Source organism: Equus caballus, chromosome 17 (assembly GCF_041296265.1).
Source record: "Equus caballus isolate H_3958 breed thoroughbred chromosome 17, TB-T2T, whole genome shotgun sequence".
In the NCBI taxonomy this organism is placed as follows: Eukaryota; Metazoa; Chordata; class Mammalia; order Perissodactyla; family Equidae; genus Equus; species Equus caballus.
In genome coordinates, this window is record NC_091700.1 from 16,381,716 (window position 1) to 16,405,300 (window position 23,585).

At 44.0% G+C, this 23,585-nt stretch overlaps 1 long non-coding RNA gene across 50 annotated transcripts in view; it reads left to right on the plus strand.

The window, feature by feature from the left end:
• The window catches only part of LOC138918326 (uncharacterized), a 146,539-nt gene that overhangs the window by 57,884 nt on the left and 65,070 nt on the right, over positions 1–23,585 (plus strand). For 35 of the 50 annotated variants that reach the window (XR_011427576.1, XR_011427577.1, XR_011427575.1 and 32 more), the window contains 2 exons: positions 384–539; positions 1,787–1,912. This is a non-coding gene — a long non-coding RNA (uncharacterized lncRNA). Of the gene's footprint in view, positions 1–383; positions 540–1,786; positions 1,913–6,382; positions 6,433–23,585 lie in introns of all 50 variants that reach the window. The other 15 variants (XR_011427614.1, XR_011427600.1, XR_011427580.1 and 12 more) reach the window with 1 other exon arrangement.

Below are 23,585 nucleotides of genomic sequence, written 5' to 3' on the forward strand. Positions count from 1 at the left end.
GGAGTACCATTTTCAAGGCTTCTAAAATGGAGCTGGGAGGCCATTAAGGAAGTGGGGCTTATGCTTGTACACCACATCCACCACCAGATGTTAACTGAACTTTTGAGCTTTACCTGACAGCAGAGGTCACATCTTGAAGTGTTTCCTCATTCCAAGAAGGGGCAGTCTGCCTAGGACCAACTATGTTCTGGCAAGTCAGCTCACCCCATGCCAGAACCAGTCATTAACTGTTCACTGTAGACCTTTGTAAGCCTGTGTCCTTTCCTTTTATCTACCCGTGCCTCCTTTGTCTTCCTAGGAGCGCATTTGAGCTTCTACTCGAATCTACATCTCCTGAATTGCAATTCTTGAGACCCCAAATAAACTTTTTGGTTCTTTTGCAGTTTATGCCTCTTATTTGCTGACTTTACATGGTGACAGAAGTGGGATCCCTAGCTACTGACCTTCAATTCTGGTGCCACTTCACAGACACAAGCAAGGTGCCTGCAAAGAATCTTTTGTGCTCTGTCGTCTCCTCCTGGTGGCTCTGGTTCCTGGTGGTAAGTCCTCCTGGGCCTGGACCTCCCATTTTTGGTAGAGGTCCAGACTCTTTATGTAGGCGTCCTTTGATAGTGGTTCTGGCCATCCTTCCATGGTCAGCTTTGTTAGAAACTTCTGTTTCTTTCACTCCTTTTTTGGGCCTTTGATCCTTTGGTAAGTTCATACAAATGAGAAATCCATTTTCTAAGAGGACCACCAAAGAACAGCCCCACTCTGGGACTCCTGCTGGTTTTGTCTTTAAAGAATACAGACCTTCTACATGTAGATTTTTGTCCCACTGGGCTCAGATTACTCAGGGTGATTTAAAGCTTCACTGGCCTAAATGGGGCTCCTTTGAAATTCCTAAATTGGTTTATCTGTGCACTCAATTGGAAAAAGCCTATCAACCCAAACAAATAAAATGGGAAACTTTTTAAAATTGGTATCTTGAGGCCTCTAAATGAAACACTGGAAAGGACACTTCCTTGCAAGCCATAACAATGTCATAACTAAGAATTTCAAATGATTAAATGTAAATGCCATCGATAAAAGAATATTAACTCCTCCTGTATTTGTCAGGGTTCTCTGGAGAACCAAGGAGATTATCTATATATATATAATATATATTAATATTGATATATAATAGAATATATAATCCATTGTATCTATATTTAAATTCATTTATTTAGTTCTATAAATTACATATATACACATAAAATTTATATATAAAAGAAACTTTGGCCTCGCCCCTAACTGCCTAAAAGAATTTAAGACAGAAGGCCTGTTCCAGGAAGGAGCTGTCAACGTAGGGAACTCTAGATGTGGTAGAGAAGAAGGTACCTAGCCGGGCCCATTTTACACAAGTTCTCTCTCATTTGTTTAGAGATGGCCCAGCAAACATTTGGTTTTCTGTCTCCTTGTGAATTGGCTTCCTCCTCTTTGAAGTCCCAAACCATGACCCCCAACCCCGCGCCTTTGTAAAATATCTAAACCCTAACCATAGACCTGGCAGACACGCTGTAGACTGAGCAGCAGCATGAAGACCAGGGTCAACCAGATGACATTGTGGGTGGGACTACTGGCTGTTTGTCCACATCCTTGTCCTGGGTGCCCAGGAAGGCAGTCACCCAGCAACTTGCAGTGAGGTGTGGCGTGTGACTATGTTTCAGCCAATGCAATGGGAGTGGAAGTGGTGTGTGCCATTTCCAGGTTGGAACTTTTGAAAGCAGGTGTGTCTTCTCCGTGTTCCTTCTTTCTCCTTGTGCAGATTGGTTGCAGACGATGATACAGGAGTCAGGAATGGCAGAGCCAAGAGACGGGAATTCATGGGTGACTGACACACCCTGTGGAAGAGAACCACCTGCCCAACACGAAACCCACCTTGGCCTGTAAGGTAATCACACATAAATTTCTACTCTCTGGTTATTCTTTTTCGGGATCTGCTTGTTATTTTCTTAACTATTATGGAAATATTTCAAATATGCAGAAGAGTACATAGTATGACCTCTATCTCTGGCCCCAATACCCAGAAAGAACAGACGTTAAATTCTGCCCTATTTGCTTCCGATGTTGCATTCATTTGCTGGGGCTGCCATGACAAAATACCACACGTAGAGTGGCTTAAACAATAGAAATTTATTTTCTCACAGTTCTGGAGGCTGAAGTTCAAGATCAAGGCGTTGGCCGGTATAGTCTCTTCTGAGGCCTCTCTCCCCGGCCGCTTCTCCCTGTGTCCTCACACGGTCTTCCCTCTGTGTGTGTCTGAGTTCTAATCTTCTCTTCTTACGTGACTATCAGTCACATTGGATTGGAGCCTACCCATGTGACCTCACTTGACCTTAATTACCTCTTTAGAGGCCCTCTCTCCAAATACAGCCCTATTTTGAGGTCCTGGAGTTAGGACTTCAACATATGAATTTTCAGGGACATGATTCAGCCCACAACGATATCTCTGTTTTTAAGAAGCAAAATGTTGCCGTCACACCTAAAATTCACATTTCCATCCCGTTCTCCTCCCTCCCTCATCATAGGTATCAATATCCTAAAATTAATTACATTCTTTATGATTCCAAGAATATCCATGTGCATGGCTCCATTAACAAAAGATTACATTTTTATGCATAGTCAAGACATACATGTATGTCTCCGTTAACAAATTCTTACATTGTTATGCACTTAAAAAATGTACAGGAACAGCATCACACTGCACATGTCCTTCTTTGATTGGCTTTGGGCTATAAATGGGGAAGGAAAAACAGCAGCTGAGGGTAAGAGAATAAATAAACGGCTTATGCATAAAAACCCAAAAGGACAGATTTCCAAGAGCATCCAGGTTGGTGGCCATGTGCAGGTTCTGGGAGAGTGGTTACCTGGAGAGGGCGTGGAAGCTCAGTGCCCTTTCCCCATGTCTTGCCCTGTGCGTCTGTTTCATCGAGGTATTCCCAAGTCATATCCTTTCCTAATAAACAGGTAATCTAGTAAGTAAGAGGTTTCTCTGAGTTCTGTGAGCCGCCCTAGCAAATTCATCGAACCGGAGTAGAGAGTCTTGGGAACCTCCTACTGACAGCCAGTTGCTCAGAAGCATAGGTGACAACCTAGACTTGCTCTTGGCACCTGCAGTGGGGGCAGTCTTGTGGGGCTGAACCCTTAACCTGTGGGATGTGATGCTGTCTCTGGGTACATAGTGTCAGAATCGAGTTGAATTGTAGGACACCCAGCTGGTCTCCCAAGAATTGCTTGTTGGTGGGGGGGACTCCCCTGACCCACAACCCCACGCACATTGGAATTGGTACCAGAACCTAGGAACAAACTGTGAAAGATAAGCATCTTAGCTTGGGTTCCTATAACAAAATGCCATAGCGTGGGTGACTTAAACAACAGAAATTTATTTTCTCACCATTCTGGGGGCTGGAAGCCTGAGAGCAGGATGCCAGCATGGTCAGGTTCTGGCGAGGGCTGTCTCCTCAGCTTGCATAAGGTCCCCTTCTCACTGAGTCCTCAGATGGCGGGGTGTGTGTATGCGTGTGAAGAAACAGAAAGAGAGATCTCTTCCACTTCTGATGAGGCCACAGTCCTATCTGATTTAGTTTCCACCATTATGACTTCATTTTCACCATAATTACTTCCTAAAGACCTTGTGTCTGCACATTGTCACAAGGGGGGGTCAGGGCTTCCATATATGAATGGTGGGGAGAGAGAATTCAGTCCATAGCAATAAATAAAGAGCAAATAAATAGAAACAAAGGTTTGGCATTTCTCTTTCTCATTTCCTTTCTTCCTGACTTTACTGTCTTGCTCTTTGTCTAGCTTCTTGAACAAGCAGCTCATTGGTTTCTAATTTTTCTTTTTAGATACGTATGTTGAAGGTATCTTTCTTCTAAGTATTGTTTAATTCCATCCACCAGATTTTGTCATGTAGTGCTTTCAGCTATAAATATTTCCTGAGTTCCATATGAGATCCCTTTCAATGCAAGGTTCTCTAAGTTCCCAGCCATTATTATTATTTTCTCATCTGTCGCTCCTTTTACAAGTATGTAATGTTCCTCCTTGTCACCATGTTGGTTTTGTCTGGAGCTTTACCTCCAGATTTCTATAGATATACTTTTTTATTGACAGGTAAAGGACAAAATGAGGAAATATTTTTGCTATATATAAGCATGGTATCTGTCTACACTCCTGGGACAGTGTAGACTTCTAATCTGTCACTTATCCACCTTTGTGAAAAGGAATTCTAATATTGGCTCACTGAAGTCATTTTGGTCAACAGCACAGGAAATTGGTAATATGTATGTGTGGGGACCTGGAAATGGCCTCCCCAAGATATGTCTCTTTGGCATCAGGATTATTTGAGGCTGATTGCTTTTGATAAACTGGGACAGGGAAGGAGGAATGGAACTTGCCCTTTGTTAGGGCACATTTACATTTGTAAGGTAAATCTCTATCTGTAAAAGTTGCCTCCCTCTCTGTACCAGGAAGAAGAAAGGAGATGACCTTCTCTCTAAAAACTCTTAATACCAAAGGCACAAGGACTTAAATCTGCATTTTATTGTGCTAGTCTGGTAACCTCCTGTAACTGACTTTCCTCCCCCTCCCAACTTTGGCATTTCTTAAGGATTAAGCATCTTTCCTTAGGCTAGGAACTGATTGCTGAGCTCACCTGTGACCGCCCAGCTCCAGACAATCGACTTGAGTCCTGCTATGCCCACTGAGATAGCAGACCCACTACCTGCTGTGTCCATCAAGTGCCGACAGGGCAATCTTGTGACTGTTGTGGGAGGGACATTTCAATCACATGTGAAACACCCCATTTGGCGGTATATAACCACTATGTGCACCCCACTTCTTTGGTGCCCTTTCTTCCTTCAGGAAGAAAGGCACCGGGCCACAGTTCCTCATATAGCTTTGTTTAATTTTCTCTTGCTTTTCTGTCTCATGTGAATTTAATTCGTTCTCCAGCCAGACGAACCCACACTTGGGAAGAGGAAATGTCTTCCTCCCCTACATATGTTTTCATCAGTCAGATAGTCCATGTTGTGCTGTATTCACAACAAACTCCTAAGTCTCAGCTAAAAATAACCAAGGTTTATTTCTCGAACATGCTCCATGTCATCAGGGGCTGGCTCTGTATTATCCTTGCTCAGTCTGGAGGACTGAGTAGATGGCAGCTAAAAGATGCTCGATCCAACTTCTTGCACAACTGCCAGGCAGGAAAAACACACTCCTAGTGTTTGCCAAAGGTTTGTCTGGAAGAGACAGCCTCATTTTTGCTCAAGTTTCATTTGCCAAAGGCTCACAAAGTCACATTTGACTTTAAGGGGCCAAGAAGATACATCCCTTCTGTGTGCCAGAGAAGAGCCGACAATATTTGGTGAACGGCAGTAATAATAACTATACGCTGTGCTCTATTGTGTCTTCCAAAGCTTATTTTTGCTTTCTGTTTGTTGATTTTTTCAAAAATTCCCTTCAGTTATGTGAGTTACCGTAAATCCTTCTAGTCAATTTCTTTAATAAGAAAACTGAAGTTAGCCAGAGTTAGCTTCTTTTGCTTAAAAAAAAAAAAAGGTCTAACGCATTAGACTTTGCGTTATAAATGTTACTGAGCAGCTTAGGAAAATGAACTTCAGTTTACACCTTGGGCTGGTTTTCAAGAAAGGGTACACACCGATTTTTGAAGGATAAGGTTTTAATAGGAAAAGAAGCAGGGCATGGCATGAGCCAATATTTAGATCCGAATAATTATTGGTGACTGCAGCATGTCAGGCAGGGAGCCAGCTGTTTTTGCATATGCTCTCTAAGTCAATTTTAATTCTTTATAAGAGCAATATGAGGTGAATCTTACTATTCATCACTTATATATGCAGAAACTGAGGGTCAGGGAGGTGAAATGACCTGTGCAAAAGTCACTTAACTAGCAAATGATGGCTTTGTTTCAAGTCCATCATCTGATCAGGCAGAGGTGAAAGAGAAGAATGCAATGTGTGTTTTTGGGTAGTGGGTACTGTTCGGTTTGGCAGGACTGTGGGATACATGAAAGGCGGAGGGGCCCTTGAGTGCTAAGGCAGGGAGTTGGAGTCTATCAGGTAGGCAGTGAGAGGAAGGTTTCCGCATCTGAGAGGGCACTGGTGGAGCCATGCCTCAGAAACATTGATCTGCTATTGTCCTCTACGATGAAGAGAAATGAGGCACGCTGGAGGCTTGGAGACCAGTTGGAGGAGCATTGTAAAAACTCACATAGGCCTGAATGGGCATGGGTGTTGGCAATGGAAAAAGAAAAAAGTATTCTATCGAGTCTCCAGACGCCCAGGGAATTGCTGAACGAAGTCTGAGTTCTCCCTATGTAGATAGCTCATACTTTTCATTATAGGTTTCTCAAGAACTTGCTCCCAGAAAAAACCTGGATGGAGAACAAAACAGGTAAGTGCCCAAGTGAGAAATCTACAAAGCTCCTCTCCCCCAAAATCACCTCTTCCCCATCTGGCATGTCTGGTTCTGGCATGTCTTGCAGGTGGTCAGTCATGTCCATCACCTGGTTCCGGTGTGTGCGACACCTGTATCTGGTGTATCCGGCAGGTGGTTCTCACAAGACTTGTAGGTGGTTCAGACGTGTCCAGAAGGTGGTTCTGGCGTGTCGGGCACCTGGTTACAGTGTGCCTGGCATATGGTTCAGGATTCTCCATCTAGTGGTTCAGGCTGGTCTAACAGGTGGTTCAGGTGTATCCAGCCGCTGTTTCAGCTGTTTCTGGAACCTGGTTCTGGCCTGTGCTGGACCTGTTTCTGGTGTATCCATCATATGGATCTGGCATGTCCAGCACAGTATTTGGGCGTGTTCAGCAGGTGGCTTCAGCGTACTGGGCGCCTGGTTCCGTGGTGTCTGGCAGGTAGTTCCCGTGTGTCTCGCATATGGTTCCAGTATGTTCTGAAGGTGGTTCCGGCGTGTCCGACTGGTGGCTACCATGTGTCCGGAACCTGATTCCTTCGTGTGTGGTTGGTGCATTCAGTGTGTCCAGGTATTGGTTCCGGCGTGTTTGACAGTTGGTTCCCGCATGCCTGGCGGGGGATTCCATGCTGTCTGGCAGGTTGCTCTGGCCTTTTCTGGAAATTGGTTCTGGCATATCCAGGACCTGGTTCCGGTTTATCCAGCAGGTGATTTTGGCATGTCCGGCAGGTTGTGCTGGCGTGTTAGGCTGGTGGTTCCGGCTTGTCTGGCAGGTGTTTGTGGCATGGCCAGCACCTGGTTCTGGCGTATTCGGGAGGTGGTTTCAGTGTATCTGGCACATGGTCTCGGCATATCCAACAGGTGGTTGCGAAGTGTGTGAGAGGTGGTTCCTGTGTGTCTCACATGTGGTTCTGGTACGTTCGGAAGATGGTTCCAGCATGTCCTTTGGGTGCTTCTGGCATGTCTGCAAGATGGTTCTGGCGTGTCAGTGTCATGGTTCCAGTGTGTCCGGCGGGTGGTTCCAGGTGGTTCTGGCGTGTCTGGTGGGTGCTTCTGGTGTGTATGGCGGGTCATTCAGGCATGTCTGTATGGTGGTTCCAGAGTGTGCGGCAGGTGCTTCTGGCATGTCTGTTGGCTTTTTCCGGCTTCTAAGGGGCCTGGTTCCAGGTTATCCGGCACGTGATTTTGGCTTGTCCAGAAGGTGGTTCCGGTGAGTGAAGCAGGTGGTTCAGGCGTGTCCAGCAGGTGGTTCATGTCTGTCAGTGATGTGGTTCCGGCATTTCCAGCACATGGTTCTGGCACTCTGAGAGATGGTTCTTTCATGCCCGTCATGTGATTCTGGAGCGTCCATCAAGTGGTTCTTGTGTATCCGGCAGGTGATTTTGGCGTTAGAGTCAGATGGTTCTGGTGTGTCCTGAAGGTGCTTCTGGCACGTTTTGGACCTGATTCTCACATCTGCGGTGGGTGGTTCCACCGTTTCCAGATGATGCTTCTGAAGTGTCCAACAGTTGGTTCCAGCATTTAAGGCAGGTGGGTCACACAAGTCCTGCCTGAATCATTCGGCCGAGGCACGAATGATTGTCCTTCCACATGCTTAGGAGGAGAGAGACAATAGGATTTTAACCAACCACTCTTTGGAAGTTAAGAAAAACTTGCTTCCCACAGTGCTCTTACAGCATACTGGCAACCTCTCATGCCGCCCTTGTGCATGGGTGGAGAGAGTGTTCAGAAAGCAGCTATGGAAGAAAGGCCAAGTTTGCTCAGCAGAGTCCTACATTGCCCTAAAATTGCAAGGCACAAAACACTGCCTCCAACCCTCAAGGGGAGATGAGCAATAATCCATCTTGCTTCCAGCTCTTTGGGAAGCTGAGAAAGAACTCACTTGCCACACTGTTCTTATAGTGTACCTTGAACATCTCATACAAAGGCACCTGAAATGCTGTTTATTTGGAGCCCTTAACTCATTGCTTTAGAACTTCTGCTTTTGGGGCATTTCCATCTTGCCAGCCCGGCTCAGACAAAATGCCTACATCTTCTCCTTAAGCAAGGAGGCTGAGGCCCGAATGATTGTGCGTCCACATGCTTAGGAGGAGAGAGACAATAGGCTTTTAACCAACCACCCTTGTGCACTGGAGGAGAGAGTGTCAGAAAGCACCTATGGAAGAAAGGCCCCTTTGCTCTCAGCCGTGCCCTACATTGCTCTAGAGGTGGAAGGCACAAAGCACTGCCTCCATCCCTACAGGGGAGACAAGACACAAACCATCTTGCTTCCAGCTCTTTAGGAAGCTGAGAAAGAAGTCGCTTTCCACAGTGCTCTTACAGCATACTGGGAACCTCTCATACACAGGCAGCTGAACGCCATTTCCTCCCAGCCCTTAACTCGCTGCTTTAGAACTTCTGCTTCTGCCACATTTCCCTCTTGCCAAGCCGGCTCAGGGGTAATGGCTACATCTTCCCCTTAAGCAATGGGGCCAAGGCCCAAATGATTGTGATTCCACAAGCTTAGGAGGATAGAGACAAGAGGCTTTTAACCAACTGTCCTTGTGCATTCGTGGAGAGAGTGTCAGAAAACTCCTATGTCAGAAAGGCCCATTTGCTCTCAACCATGCCCTGTATTGCTCGAGAGGTGGATGGCACAAAGCACTGCCTCCGTCCCTCAAGCGGAGACAAGCCACAAACTGTCTTGCTTCCAGCTCTTTAGGAAGCTGAGAAAGAACTCACCTGCTGGATATGCTTGAACCAGGCACCTTAGATGCTGGAAAAACCCGACAGGCATGCCGAAAGCACCCGCCGAACACTCTGGAACCACCACACAGACATCCCATAACGACCCAGCAGACTCACCGGAAGCACCCACCGGACACACCAGATCCACCTGGAACTACCCACTGGACACACTGGAAACATGAGTCTGACACACCAGAACCAACTTCCAGACATGCTGGAAGCACCTAACGGACAGGCTGGAACCGTCTTCTGAACCTACCAGAACCACATGCCACACACTTCGGAACCACCTGTTGGATATCCCAGAACCAAGTATCAGATACACTGAAACCACCTCCCAAATATGCCAGAACCAGGTGCCAGACACGCCACAAACACCTGCCACACAAGCTGGAACCACCATCCTAACACGCCAGAACAACCAGCTGGATACGCCAAAATCACCTGCCAGATACACCGGAACCAGGTCCTGGATACGCCAGTACCAATTTCTGGAAAAGGCTGGAAAATCTGCCAGACACGCCAGAATCACCCACCGGACATGTGGGAACTAATTGCAAGACAGGCCGGAACCAAAGCCAGGACACTCTGAAAGCATCAACCGGACAGGATGGAATCAGGTCCCAGACACACTGTTGCAACCTGCTGGACATGCCGGAACCACCTTTCGAATGTACCAGAACCATATGCCAGACACACAGGAACCACCTGCCAGACACCATGGAACCAACTGTCAGATACACCGGAACCAGGCTCCCAGTAGGCTGAAGCCACCTACCGAATATGCCAGAACCATGTGCCAGACACGCTGGAACCATGTGACGGATACACCAGAAACAGGTCCAGCACAGGCCAGAACCAGGTGCCGGACACGCCTGAAACAGCTGCTGGACACACCTGAAACACCTGCTAGACCAGCTTGAACCACTTGACAGACAGTCTGGAACCACATGCTGGGCACACCAGAATCAGGTGCCCGACATGCCAGAACCACCTGCTGGACACGCCTGAAGCACCTGCCAGTCTTGTGAGAACCACCTGCCGAGAACTCCAGAAACAGGTGTTGCACACGCCAAAACCAGGTGCTGGACATGAATGAACCACCTTAAAGAAATGCCAGAACCAAGTCCCAGACACGAGTGAGTCACCTGCAAGACATGCCAGAACCAGGTGCCTGACATGCTGGAACCACCTGCCGCTCACGTCGAAATCACCTGCCGGATACGCCGGAACCATGTGCTGCACAGGCGGGAATCACGTACCAGACATGCCGGGACCACCTGTTGGATATGCCAGAACCAGGTGCCTGATTCACTGAAACTACCTGCCAGGCACACAAGAACCAGGTGTCAGACAGGCCTCGACAACCGACTGGGCACGTTGAAATCACCTGCATGATACCCCGTAACCATGTGCCAGACAGAACGGGACCACTTGCCGGACACACCGGAGCCACCTCTCAGATATGCCAGAACCACATGTTGGACACGCCGGAACCATCTCCCGGACAGACCTGAACCACCTGCTGGACACGCCAAAATCACCTGCCTGATACGCTGGAACCAGGCACCTTGGATGCTGGAAAAACCTGGTAGACATGCCATAACCACCCGCCACACACTCTGGAACCACCACACAGACATGCCAGAACGACCCGCCAGACACACTGGAAGCACCCACCAGACAAGCCAGAACCACCTGGAACCAAATGACGGACATGCTGGGACCATGACTCTGACACGCCAGAACCAACTCCCGCACATGCCTGAAGCACCCAACGGTCACGCCTGAGCCATCTTCCGAACGTACTAGAACCACATGCTAGACACTTCGGAACCACCTGCCAGACACTTCGGAACCATCTGTTGGATGTGCCGCACCCAGGTACCAGATACCCTGAAACCACCTGCCGTATACGCCAGAATCAGGTGCCAGACATGCCACAAACACCTGCCACAGAGGCCGGAACCACCAGCGTAACACATTGGAACAACCTGCTGGACACGCCAAAATCACCTGCCGGATACACCAGAACCAGGTCCTGGGTACACCAGAAGCAATTTCTGGAAAAGGCCGGAAAAACCTGCCGGACACACCGGAATCACCCCTGGACATGTGGGAACCAACGGCCAGACATGCTGGAACCAACACCTGGACACTCTGAAAGTACCAACCGCACACGATGGAATCAGGTCCTGGACACATGGTAGCCACCTGACGGACACGCTGGAACCACATTCAGAGCGTACCGGAACCACATGCCAGACACGCAGGAACCACCTGCCAGAAACCATGGAACCCACTGTCAGATACGCTGGAACCAGGCACCCAGTACGCTGAAGCAACCTGCCGAATATGCCAGAACCATGTGCCAGCCACGCTGGAACCATGTGATGGATACACCAGAAACAGGTACAGCAGAGGCCAGAACCAGGTGCCTGAAATGCCAGAACCACCTGCTTGACACAGCTGAACCACCTGTCAGTCTTGTGAGAACCACTTGCCGGATACACCAGACGCAGGTGTCGCACATGCCAAAACCAGGTGCCAGACACATCTGAACCACCTGCCAGTCTTGTGAGTACCACCTGCCAGATACACCAGACACAGGTGTTGCACATGCCAAAACCAGGTGCCGACATGACGGAACCACCTGCAAAACATGCCAGAACCAGGTGCTGGACATGCTGGAACCACCTGCCGGACACGTCGAAATCCCCTGCCGCATACGCCGGAACCACATGTCACATGTGCTGGAATCGCCTACCAGACATGCCGGGACCACCTGTTGGATACGCCGGAACAGGTGCCTGATTCACTGAAACTACCTGCCGGACACGCCAGAATCAGGTGTCGGACACGCATGGAAAACACACAGGATATGTCGAAATCACCTGCATGATATCCCATAACAATGTGCCAGAAAATAAAGTACCTAGGATGTGTGAAATCCTATTGAGGCATATTCATATAATGCATTTATTATCATCTTTCTCGCTTTTTCTGTTTTATTGTTATAATTTTTTTTTTTTGAGGAAGATTAGCCCTGACTAACATCTACCACCAATCCTCCTCTTTTTGCTGAGGAAGACTGGCCCTGTGCTAACATCCATGCCCACCTTCCTCTACATTATATGTGGGACTCCTGCCACAAAATGTCTTCATGAGTGGTGCATAGGTCTGCACCCAGGATCTGAACCGGCAAACTCCAGGCCACTGAGGGAGAACATGTAAACCTAACCACTGTGCCACCAGGCCAGCCCCAAGTTTTCTGGTTTTTTTTAAAGCAATTTCAATTCTTGCATTTGTTTCACCAGCAGTGGTATCATCATCTTGGACAGTTCCTCCAGAGTCACAGTATCTAAAATTTGGAGCATTTCTGTTGCTTGTTTGGATAAGTGATGTCAGAATGTCTAGTAAATCTTCCCTAGGAGAACTGTCTAAAAGACGTCTCAATTTAGCAACTGCAGGGACATGTATATTCAACATTTCAATCGATAGTAGTTCATTTTTGTAGAACTCTTCTGATAATTCTCCCAGCTTCTCTTTAGTTTTACAGGTGTTGAAAAATCCCTCAAGTCAGTCCAACAGTTCCACTTTAATAGCAGGATATGACTTCTCTTTTAAATCTGTACCATCTGCAAACAGCACAGGCATGTGGTCAACAAAAGTGAGTGGGAATTGGGCTGGGTACTGCCCACAATCTGAACCATCAGTGCAGCTGCCCCAATCCTGTGCAGTGGTGGCAGATCCTGAGTATTGCTGGCCAGGTAGGTCATGCTGCGGATGAGACTTAGGATGGTGCTCTGCAGCCCTCGAGCAGGCAGCTCCACACCAGCTGCCAGTTGCAAGTCCAGTCCACACTGAGTGCACATGGGGGAGCTTGGAAGCAGGAAGCCATCTGGGTGAGCAGCAGCAGGAAGTGGCTGAAGGAAAATTATGGGAAGATGAGGGCAGAAAATGTATAATAAATAAAGCTTGCCTTGTTATGCAGATAAATCTCTCAGTTAAAAAAATTCTCTAGGGGTTGGCCTGATGGTTCACTGGTTAAGTGCGCACGTTCCACTTTGGTGGCCTGGGGTTTGCCGGTTCTGATCCCAGGTGCAGACATGGCACTACTTGGCACGCCAGGCTGTGGCAGGTGTCCCACACATAAAGCAGAGGAAGACGGGCGTGGATGCTAGCTCAGGGCCAGTCTTCCTCAGCAAAAAGAAGAGGATTGGCAGCAGTTAGCTCAGGGCTAATCTTCCAAAAAAAAAAATTCTGTAGGGGCTGGCCTGCTGGTACACGGGTTAAATTCACACATTCTGCTTTGATGGCCTGGGGTTCACCAGTCAGTCTATGTTTTAAGTTAGGAAGTTTCATTAAATGGTCAGTCCCATTACTTTATAAATTGAATACAATGCCAATAAAAATTTTAACGAGCTTTTCTGTTGAGTTAGATAAATGATCCTACATGGAAAAAATAAACGCATAAGCTAAGCTAGGAAAATATGGACCAGGAAGAACTCTGAGGGAGGAGCTGCTCTATCACACGTTAAAAATATTGCAGAGACTGTAATGCGACAGGAGAGGATTGTCGCATGCACAAGAAGAGGAGAGAAGGGAAAGGGAGGGGAGAGGGTGGCAGAGGTCAGGGGAGTGGGGGAGGGGTGGCCTGATTGGAAGTTGTTGACACGGTTAAGCCGGAGCTCACTAAGTAGAAGGCAGGCATCCTATGTGATGGTTTAGGGAGCATATGTGACTTTCTCTGGCGGTCCTGTGTTGAAAGCAGAACGAGAGTTTTGGAAACTGGCAGTTACTGACCAAGTGCTGACTGTTCTGTGCTGAATGCTGCAGGGGCTGTGATTTGGCTTCTTGGGATGTTTGCTTCCCACGTTGGGGGTCAGAGTTATACTGTCATATATGATCTGGCCTTTGTCCATTTGTATATTCAGTCTCAAAAAAACAGTTGGTGCACAAATTCATCAGTTAGCTCGTCATTAAAAAATAGTCTCTTGGAAAGTTAAACCTTCGAAAGTTAAAAAGATGAAAATGGTAAAAAGATGAAAGATGCCAAATAAGTTTTATAGATAAATATGAAGAAATTGAATAAGAATCTCAAAATAAAATGTCCAGCAGTTAAGTATATTTACTTGAGAACATATCATGCAAACTATGTTTAAGTAGAGTGTCATTTTTATTATCAGCATAGGAGAAAAGATGAGTTATGGAAGGGATTCTGCTCATGCTCAGCTATTTCCTTTACTTAACATTAAATCTTGAATAAAGTATAATGTCAAGCTGACTCATTTACTCCTTCATTTTAAAAGCTGAAGACTATTTCCTTGGTTTTTAAATAATGAGGTGTAAAGGAGGGGGTGAGGTGTTGAAAATAACTTCCACTGAGATTGACAGTAGCAATTGCTCTTAATTTTTTTGAGAGTCGTGGGGTCACCCATCAAAGCAGGAATGCTATTTATGTTCAGAAATTAAGAATCTGAATTTTATTAGAAATTTTGACTTTTATATACCCTCAAAAAGTAAACTTAGGAATTTATTTGAATTTTTAGCTCTGTTGAGGTATGAGTAATAGACAAAAAATGCACACGTTTTCTATATGTGTATTGATTAGTTTGGACATATGCATACACCCATCATATCATCCCCACAACCAAGTGCTGAACACATCCATGACCTCCAAAACTTTCCTTCTGATTTTTGTGTGTTTTTTTAAGCTTAGGAATTTCATGGATTTTAACCTAATGCTCAGATAAAAGAGGGAGAAGATGAGGTGTACGTTGTTTCATTATGGTACCTTAAGACATAGACTGTCAACATACACATGACTTCTGAAAAGGAACATTTATTACTTTCACAATGAAATATTTTCTCCTATTTCCTTCAAATATATGGCCTTCTTATTCTACCCCCCACCCACTTCCTTTTTGAGTAGGGACTCAGGAGAAATTTCCAATGGTACTAACAAACTGGGTCCAAGGGGTGGCTGCCCCTCAAGGTCCATCCACGTTGTCACAAATGGCCGGATCGCATCAGTTCTTAGGGCCGAGTAGCATTCCATTGTGTATACATACCACGTCTTCTTTATCCGTTCTTCCCTTGATGGGCACCTAGGTTGCTTCCAAGTTTTGGCTGTTGTGAATAATGCTGCAGTGAACCTAGGGGTGCATGTGTCTTTCTGCATTGGTGTTTTCAAGTTCTTTGGATGAATACCCAGCAGTGGGCTCGTTGGATCATATATATGGTAGATGTATTCTTAGTTTTCCGAGGCTACTCCATACTGCTTTCCGTAGTGGCTGCACCAGTCTGCACTCCCACCAGCAGTGTAGGAGAGTTCCCTTCTCTCCACATCCTCTCCCACACTTGTGTCTTGTCTCGTTAATTAGAGCCATTCTGAGCAGAGTAAGGTGACCTCTCCTTGTAGTTTTGATTTGCCTTTCTCTGATGGCTAAAGACGTGGAGCCCCTTTCCATAGGCCGGTTGGCCATCCGTATGTCTTCTTTGGAGAGATCACTGCTCAGATCTTTAGCCCGTCTTCTTATGTGGGTTGTTGATTTTTGTTGTTGTTGAGCTGTGTGAGTTCTGTCTGTATTTTGGATATAAACCCCTTATCCGATTTATGGTTTGCAAGTATGTTCTCCCGGTTGTTAGGTTGTGTTTTGGTTTTGTGGATGGTTTCCTTTGCCGTGCAGAAGATTTCTTTTACTTTGATGCCGTCCCATTTGTTCCTTTTGTGTTTTGTTTGCATTGCCCAGTCAGACGTGGTACTTGAAAATAGGCTGCTAAGACTGATGTCAAAGAGCATACTGCCTATGTTTTCTTGTAGGCGTTGCATGGTTTCGGGTGTGACATTCAAGTCAAACCCGAGGAGGCTGCAGTTCCCCGAGAGAGAGCGTAGCGGGGACCCTGCGTCCCTGTCAGCGCACCTTGCCGCTCCGCGGAGGTCCTAAGCAGCGTGTGGGCGGGGCCCCAGGAGTTCTCCCAGGAGGGTGTCCCTGTCCCTGTCGCTGTCCGCAGTCCACCGCCGGAGGGGGGGCGGGGCAACGGCCGGGCAGCGTCTGGGCGGCGGCGCGGGCGCGCGCGCGCAAGGAGAGGAGCGCGCGGCTGCTGGGCCGCCGTCCTGGGAGGCGTGGGAGGCGTCGGCGAGCCGCGCCTGCCTGCCCCGAGCCGAGCCCGGCGGAGTCCGGCCGCGCTGTGCTGCTCTCTCCCGGGCCGGGCTCGTCCGTTCCCCCGGCGTCCGTGGACGCCGCTCCGTGTCCCCGCTGGGCACAGCAGCCCGGGCCGTCCACAGCCACGGCCGCTAGCCTGAGGAGGCCGTCCTTCAGCTCCCGCTCTTCCTGCTCGCCGGACACGGACGACCGGGGCGCCTGCGAAGATGATTCCATCTGGGAGAGGTACCTGGGGGCGTGGGCCTCGGGGCTGGTGAGAGGCGAGTGTCACTGTTCTCTGTGCAGAGCAGCAGCTCTCACCTCAGCTTGGCCACTGCTGTTGGGTGCCTCAATCTGTGATAGAAAGAATGCAAAAAAGACAGGATATGTTCACCATGAAAAAGTCCTACAACAGATTTTCTATTTGTAGGTAAAATAGCATTCACTGTATTTTTGTTTGTTGGTTGATTGATAGGTTGTATATGATTACCTCGAATGGAATTCTCAGGGCAAAATCTACCATTACTTGGATTCACATCTGAGATATACTATTTATAGATATTTCAGGGGCCAGTACTGAGGCAGTTCATAGCCATATATCCTGATCTCTAACTGTAGCTATTTCCCGAAGGGACACGGGATGGAATGGTAATACCATTGATGATGGACTTCATATGATGATTTTGATGAACTCTGAATTGTCTCAACTAAGGAAAACCGTTTGTATAATCAACCATAATTTACTGGAAACAAAACTTTGAGTCAATCAGCATGCCTTTCTATATGTTGGTAAATTTCAATAAAAAATATTTTTAAAAAATCATTTAGTTCTCCAAAGAAGATCTATCTGCAAATGGCCAGTAAACACATGAAAAACTGCTCTATGTTACTAATCACTAGGGAAATGCAAATCAAAACTACAATGAGATGCCACTTCATATCCATTAGGATGGCTACTATCAAAAAAACAATTGTTGTGGAGGAGGTGGAGAAAGTGGAAACAATGCGCACTGTTGATAGGAATGTAAAGTGATGCAGCCACTATGGAAAACAGTACAGTGGTTTCACAGAATTTTAAAAAAGAATACATATCATCTAACAATTACATTTTTGGTATATCCAAAAGAATTGAAAACAACATCTTGAAGAGGCATTTGAAACCCATGTTTGTAGCAACATTATTCACAATAGCCAAAAGATGGAAGCGAGCCAAGTATCAATTGACAAATGGGTGGATAAACAAAATATGGTATATATATACAATGATGGATTATTCAGACTTAAAGGAAAGAAATTCTGGTACATACTACAGCATGGATAAACCTTGAAGACGTAATGTTAAGTGAAATGAGCCAGTCACAAAAAGACAAATGTCGTATGACTCCACTAACATGAGATACCTAGAGCAGTCATATTATAGAGACAGAAAGAAGAGTGTTGGTTGCCACGGGTCGGGGGAAAGGGGGAAAAGGGAGTTGTTGTTTAACAGATATGGAGTTTCAGTTTTGCAAAATGAAACTAGTTTTGAAAATTGTTTGCACAACAGTGTGAATATATTTAACACTCCTGAACTGTACAATTAAAAATGGTTAACATTTAAAGTGGTTAAGATGGTAAATTTTATGTTATGTGTATTTTACCACAATTAAAAATAAAAAAGGAAAGCCCATTTAAAAATCATTTAGCATACTTCTAGAAAATACAGTGCACCAAGCTGAGGGAAAACCTCCTCTTGCCCATCACCCCCTGCCCCTCCCACACGCATCCCACACACGTGCGAACACTGGTTTAATGCACAGCTGAACTGGAGAGAAATCCCCAGCTGCCACAAATGAGAGGGAGAGCAGCAAGCCCATATAGAGACCCAACAGCCCATGGGAATATCGGAAGCGAAGCAGGGCTTCAGGGTGAGAAGTTAGTGTTTTAGTTGCTGAGAGATAAAGCTCCCAGCCTTGCCTCTAGAACTGTGAAGTGCTATTTAGGCTCTGAAATAGGGGCAAGAAAAACTGGGCTGGGCTGGACTGGGCAAGCTGCTAAGTTCTGCTGCCCACTTGGGGCCCTGAATAGAAGCAGTGTCACACATGAGAAAGCAGAACCAGGAGCCTTCACTATGGGGAAGCACGGGTTCTAATTTCGCACTGCCTTTGTGAAGCATGAACGTGTTGAAAAACATGAACACTGAGAAAAAGTGGGTCCCAAACTGGAGATATCCACAGAGCCACTTCAAACATAAACATGCCGTTGTCAGAACCCAGGACACATGAGACTTGCTTGGAAAGCAACTCAGTAAATATGAGATGACAGTCAAAAATTACAGACTACATCAATTAATGAAGGAAAGAAAGCCACCAAGTGTGAGAAATGGAAAAATGAATACCTAAAGAACCTTGTATTACAAATAAAATTTTGAAAGAGATTTTTAAATAATATGTGTAAAAGAAATAAAGAAGGTAGTATAATTGTTTCAATTATATTGAAAGCTGTACACTTATGAGTTGTGCATTGTATGTGTATATGTGTATGTAAGTATCCGTACATGTATATACCTAAGTATATACTTAAGTAAATTAAAAAAAAACCTTGGAAAACTAAAATAACATAAAATAAAAGATAAATAACATAGAAGGTGGTATGGGAACTTCTAGAAAAAAGCCCTCTATATTCCTTTGTTTTTTTTCAGAAACAAATGGAGACTATAATTAGTTTTGAAACTTGCTAAATATACATGTTAAAAATGTGAGTGTCATTTCTTAAAAATATGTACTAATAGAGGGGGAAAAAACCAAGAGAATCAATCAAACGAATAAAACAGGAAAAGAGGGAATTTACAGGGGAAAAGAAACATGGTTAGGAGGAATCACCAAAAAACCCAGCAAAATTAAGTATAAATATATGCTTGTTATTATAGTAAAGATAAACCAATTAAACATACCTATTAAAGATCCTCAAACTGGATTTTTTTTAATGCAGTTGTATGCTATTTACGAGAGACAATCATAGAAAGGTTGGAAATAAAGGAGTGAAAAAAATTAGATAAGTGCTAAATCAAGAAGACAAAAAAAATAACAGATTAGAGAATTGGGAAAACTTAATAACAAGCTTGGTGTAAGAGTTAAATAATCAACCTAACACATAGAGAATTTCATTCTTTTCAGGCAGACATAGAGCACTTATGACAATTTACCATATTCAAGAACAATAAATTCAAGAAATTTTTTTTTTAAGATTTTATTTTTTTCCTTTTTTCTCCCCAAAGCCCCCTGGTACATAGTTGTATATTGTTTGTTCTGGGTCCTTCTAGTTGTGGCATGTGGGACGCTGCCTCAGCGTGGTTTGATGAGCAGTGCCATGTCCGCGCCCAGGATTCAAACCAACGAAACACTGGGCCGCCTGCAGCGGAGCGCACGAACTTAACCACTCGGCCACGGGGCCAGCCCCAAATTCAATAAATTTTTATAAATGTATATATATTTCAGTAAATTTTAAGTAAATCTAGATAACCAATATTACGCAAAACATATTTTCTAACCAAAATGCAATAACACTGCAAGCAATAGAAAGATATTTATCACCACTTCTACTTTAGTTTGGGAGGTTAAAAAAATACTTCAAATTAATTAAAGGGGGAAGAAGAAATCTTACTGAAAAATAGGACATTAAAATTAGCAACTGAAAAGATCCACAGGAAGTTAGAACTAGAACACAGAGTTAGCCTGTAGAGTGAGCAGATGATTGAAATTAAAAGATAAGAGAAAAAAAATAAGGCAAAGCAAAGAAATACTAAAGGATCAAAAAACAAAAGTAAGTTGTTTCTTAGAGATCAATGTAATGAAGAAACCTCTGGTAATACTGGTTAAGAAGAGAAAGAAGGCACAGATAAACAGTATTTAGAATGACAAAAGGGCACATAATAGATAGTAAAGATTTTAAACCTCATAAGAGAACACTACGAATAAAATTGTCCAATGCATTTGAAAACAGGTAAAACAGTTTTCTAGAAAAAATATAATTTTCCAAAACCAATTGGACACCTCTGTGAAGTGAGATTTTTATTCCCATTAGACAGAAGAACAGTGATGCTTAGAGGGTCTGAATGACTTTCTCGAAGTTAAAAAGCCAGTAAGTCCACCATTTTTAGGGGAACAACATTTGGGTAGTGGAAAGATGCACATTTTAGAGTCAGACAGTTTCAAATTTGAGCTTTTATCATTTACCTCATAAGTGGCCCTTGGACAGGCTGGGCCTCTCTGAGTAAAATGGGAGTCATATAATTGCTGTTTAACAGTCTGGTTTTTATGAAGATTAAATAAGGGTCTATCTGAAGACACTTGTCAAATTAGAATGTCCTGTGCAAATGTAAGTAGTAATATCGTTTACTAATTTTTATTTTTTTCTTAGATTTGTCAGTAACACATTTTCTAGATTAGAATAAGCACTTCCTAACAGATAAGTGCATTAGGATACTTTCTATTTATTTATCTGTGTCTGTGCATCCACCTCCATATCTCCTCACTCTCTCTACATACAAAACCATGAATAATCTATTCTGGAAATTTAAACACCCTGACTCTTGAAAAGTATTGCTAATGATGGATACTTTCTTAATGTGCTGATTCAGTATTTGCTTCCTATAATACATCATTTTCGCCCTGTAATTATACACACTAAAATAGCTAGATAAATTCCCTATTTGGCAATTCATTGTTCTAACTCGCACTGAATGCCTGGTTTATTGTGTTCATTCAGCAGAGAAGTTTTTCTGAAAGCTGCACTCTGATACAACAACCAGCCTTTTTTCCCCACATCCCACCCCTCTCCCACACGGAATTCTAGTCAATCTAAACCCCTTATGAGAAATATCCCGTATCCATTGTGATTTCCTGCCTGGATGCCTCTCCACGGGCTGTCCTTTCTGCCTGGAATCTACCCTCCTTCTCCCTCTTTGTGATCTCTGCCTGACTTTTAACCATTATTTTTTGCCCAGATCAGGTGTCACTTTTTCCTTACAGTCTCTGGTTGGCCGCAGAACACAATGCTGATTATATCCCCTACTGTCCTCTAGCACTTCCTTATATAATTTTTATGATAATTATACTGTCTTACATGCTAGCAATTTGGGTTTGGATGTATCTTCTCTTCTGGATTATAGATACCGGTGTCTGTATCCTGCACTATTTTTAATCCCTTGATGCCTTGTACATATCAAGCATTCAATCAATAATTGTTTAATGAGAAATGGAAAAGGCTGCCATCAGTGGAAAATTTATATATAGGAGTTTGAAAGTACCACAGTTCCAAATGAGAGGATGTGGTGTTCCTATCATTTCATTTTAGTTTTATCTCCTGCATTCATACTTATTTCCAGGAAAGGAAACCTCTAAAAGAAAAATGAGAGTGATAACGATTTTAATTAACAATGTTAAATGTTTACTTGGTACTGATTAAAACACTGAAAAAGTTTAAAAAATAAAACTTAACCATCTACTTAAGAATGCATACTACATATTGCTTGTAGTCATAGTACATGACAAATACTTTTTAAAAATTATTGAAAGGAATATTCAGCACATTTCCTCAAAACATTCACTGGGATATCAGGGAAGCAATATATCTGTAGTGACAGTGTGAGGTGTATTATGAAATTAGGCCAAATAGCAAAAACAGGAATTTTCCTTCATCACCTCTCTTTTTTTAATTTAATTTTTAAAGATATGCATCAGTTGGCGTTTAGAAAAAGAAATTTATCATTAACAAACTATATCAGTGTCTTAATGTATTCATATACAGGATTGCTGTTGTTATCAGTTATTTATATTGGGGACTTAAAATAAAGTATAGTTTAAAATTAATTTTGCCAGCATACATTTTATAGAGAGAGAGAAGTAGAGAGAGAATCTAATATAAAATATTTTAATCCATTTTGCTTTTTGAACTAAACTTTCCTTTGTGTTTTTGCCGGAATAGAAGTCATTATGCTAGATTACCCCCTTTAAGATCTGTAGCTGTGTGCTTTGCATTTGTAAGTTTCATCTATACATAAATAATTTCAGAGACCACATCCCGCTGGGGTCTTCTTTTTTCACGTGCAGAAACTTAGACTTTCTTGGATTTAGAGATTGTCTCTTGTGAAATCTGATGCTATTTATGATGCAAAGTATACAAATAAGAAAAGCAAAATATTTATGAATAATTTATCTGCCTCCTCCATGTTCATTGTCCAGTTTCTTAGCTGACATTTAATTATAATAATAAACACATTTTAACAGTTTTATCCAAGTAGTAACACTCATAATATATTTGACTACCCTTCATTTTAGGCCAAAACCTTACATTTTTAGTTAGTCCCTTTTACATTTTTTAAACTATTCTTCAGTTCATACTTCATCTGAAAAGTAGTCTGTGAGTTATTTCTCACTAAAGAACGCTGTAAGACTTTTAGTATAATGATAAAGGCTGAGACTAGAATTGCATGTGTTTGATGAATATCAAATAACAATGGTGAGTCTTGGTTCATCAAATATTGCTGCAACTTAGCAACGAGGATCTGGTACTGCAGAGCTGAAGTCTGGGGAGCTTGGGATTTGTCAAAGAGGGGACATAGGGAGCAATAGGGACAAGAGGAAGGAAAATGCAAGACTGGAGTTGATCCTGGAAATGTGAGTTTGGATCAGTGTCAGAGAGCCTTATTTAGGAATTTAATTTGATTTTTTTTTTAAAGATTTTATTTCTTTCCTTTTTCTCCCCAAAGCCCCCCAGTACATAGTTGTATATTCTTCGTTGTGGGTCCTTCTAGTTGTGGCATGTGGGACGCTGCCTCAGTGTGGTTTGATGAGCAGTGCCATGTCCGCGCCCAGGATTCGAACCAACGAAACACTGGGCCGCCTGCAGCAGAGCGCGCGAACTTAACCACTCAGCCACGGGGCCAGCCCCCGAATTTAATTTGATTTTTATAGGTACATTTTCATAGGTGTGGAAATCATACTGGCAAAGATTTTAGGTGAATGACTTTATGTGATACCCAGATGTGGATATGACATAGTGAGATATAGTTCTCTTCCAGATATACTAAATATATTAAGGAGAAAATTGGTTGGCACTGTCAGGATTTTAACAGTTGGCAGGAAACATTATCTAACTAGAAATTGATAATGTGTTTTCATTCCATTTTTATTATAACTATCTTCTATTCTTGGCAACTGTGTTTGGTTGTATTATTGTTCAAATTATCTGCTGCACTCGCTGGGGAAAGATTAGAT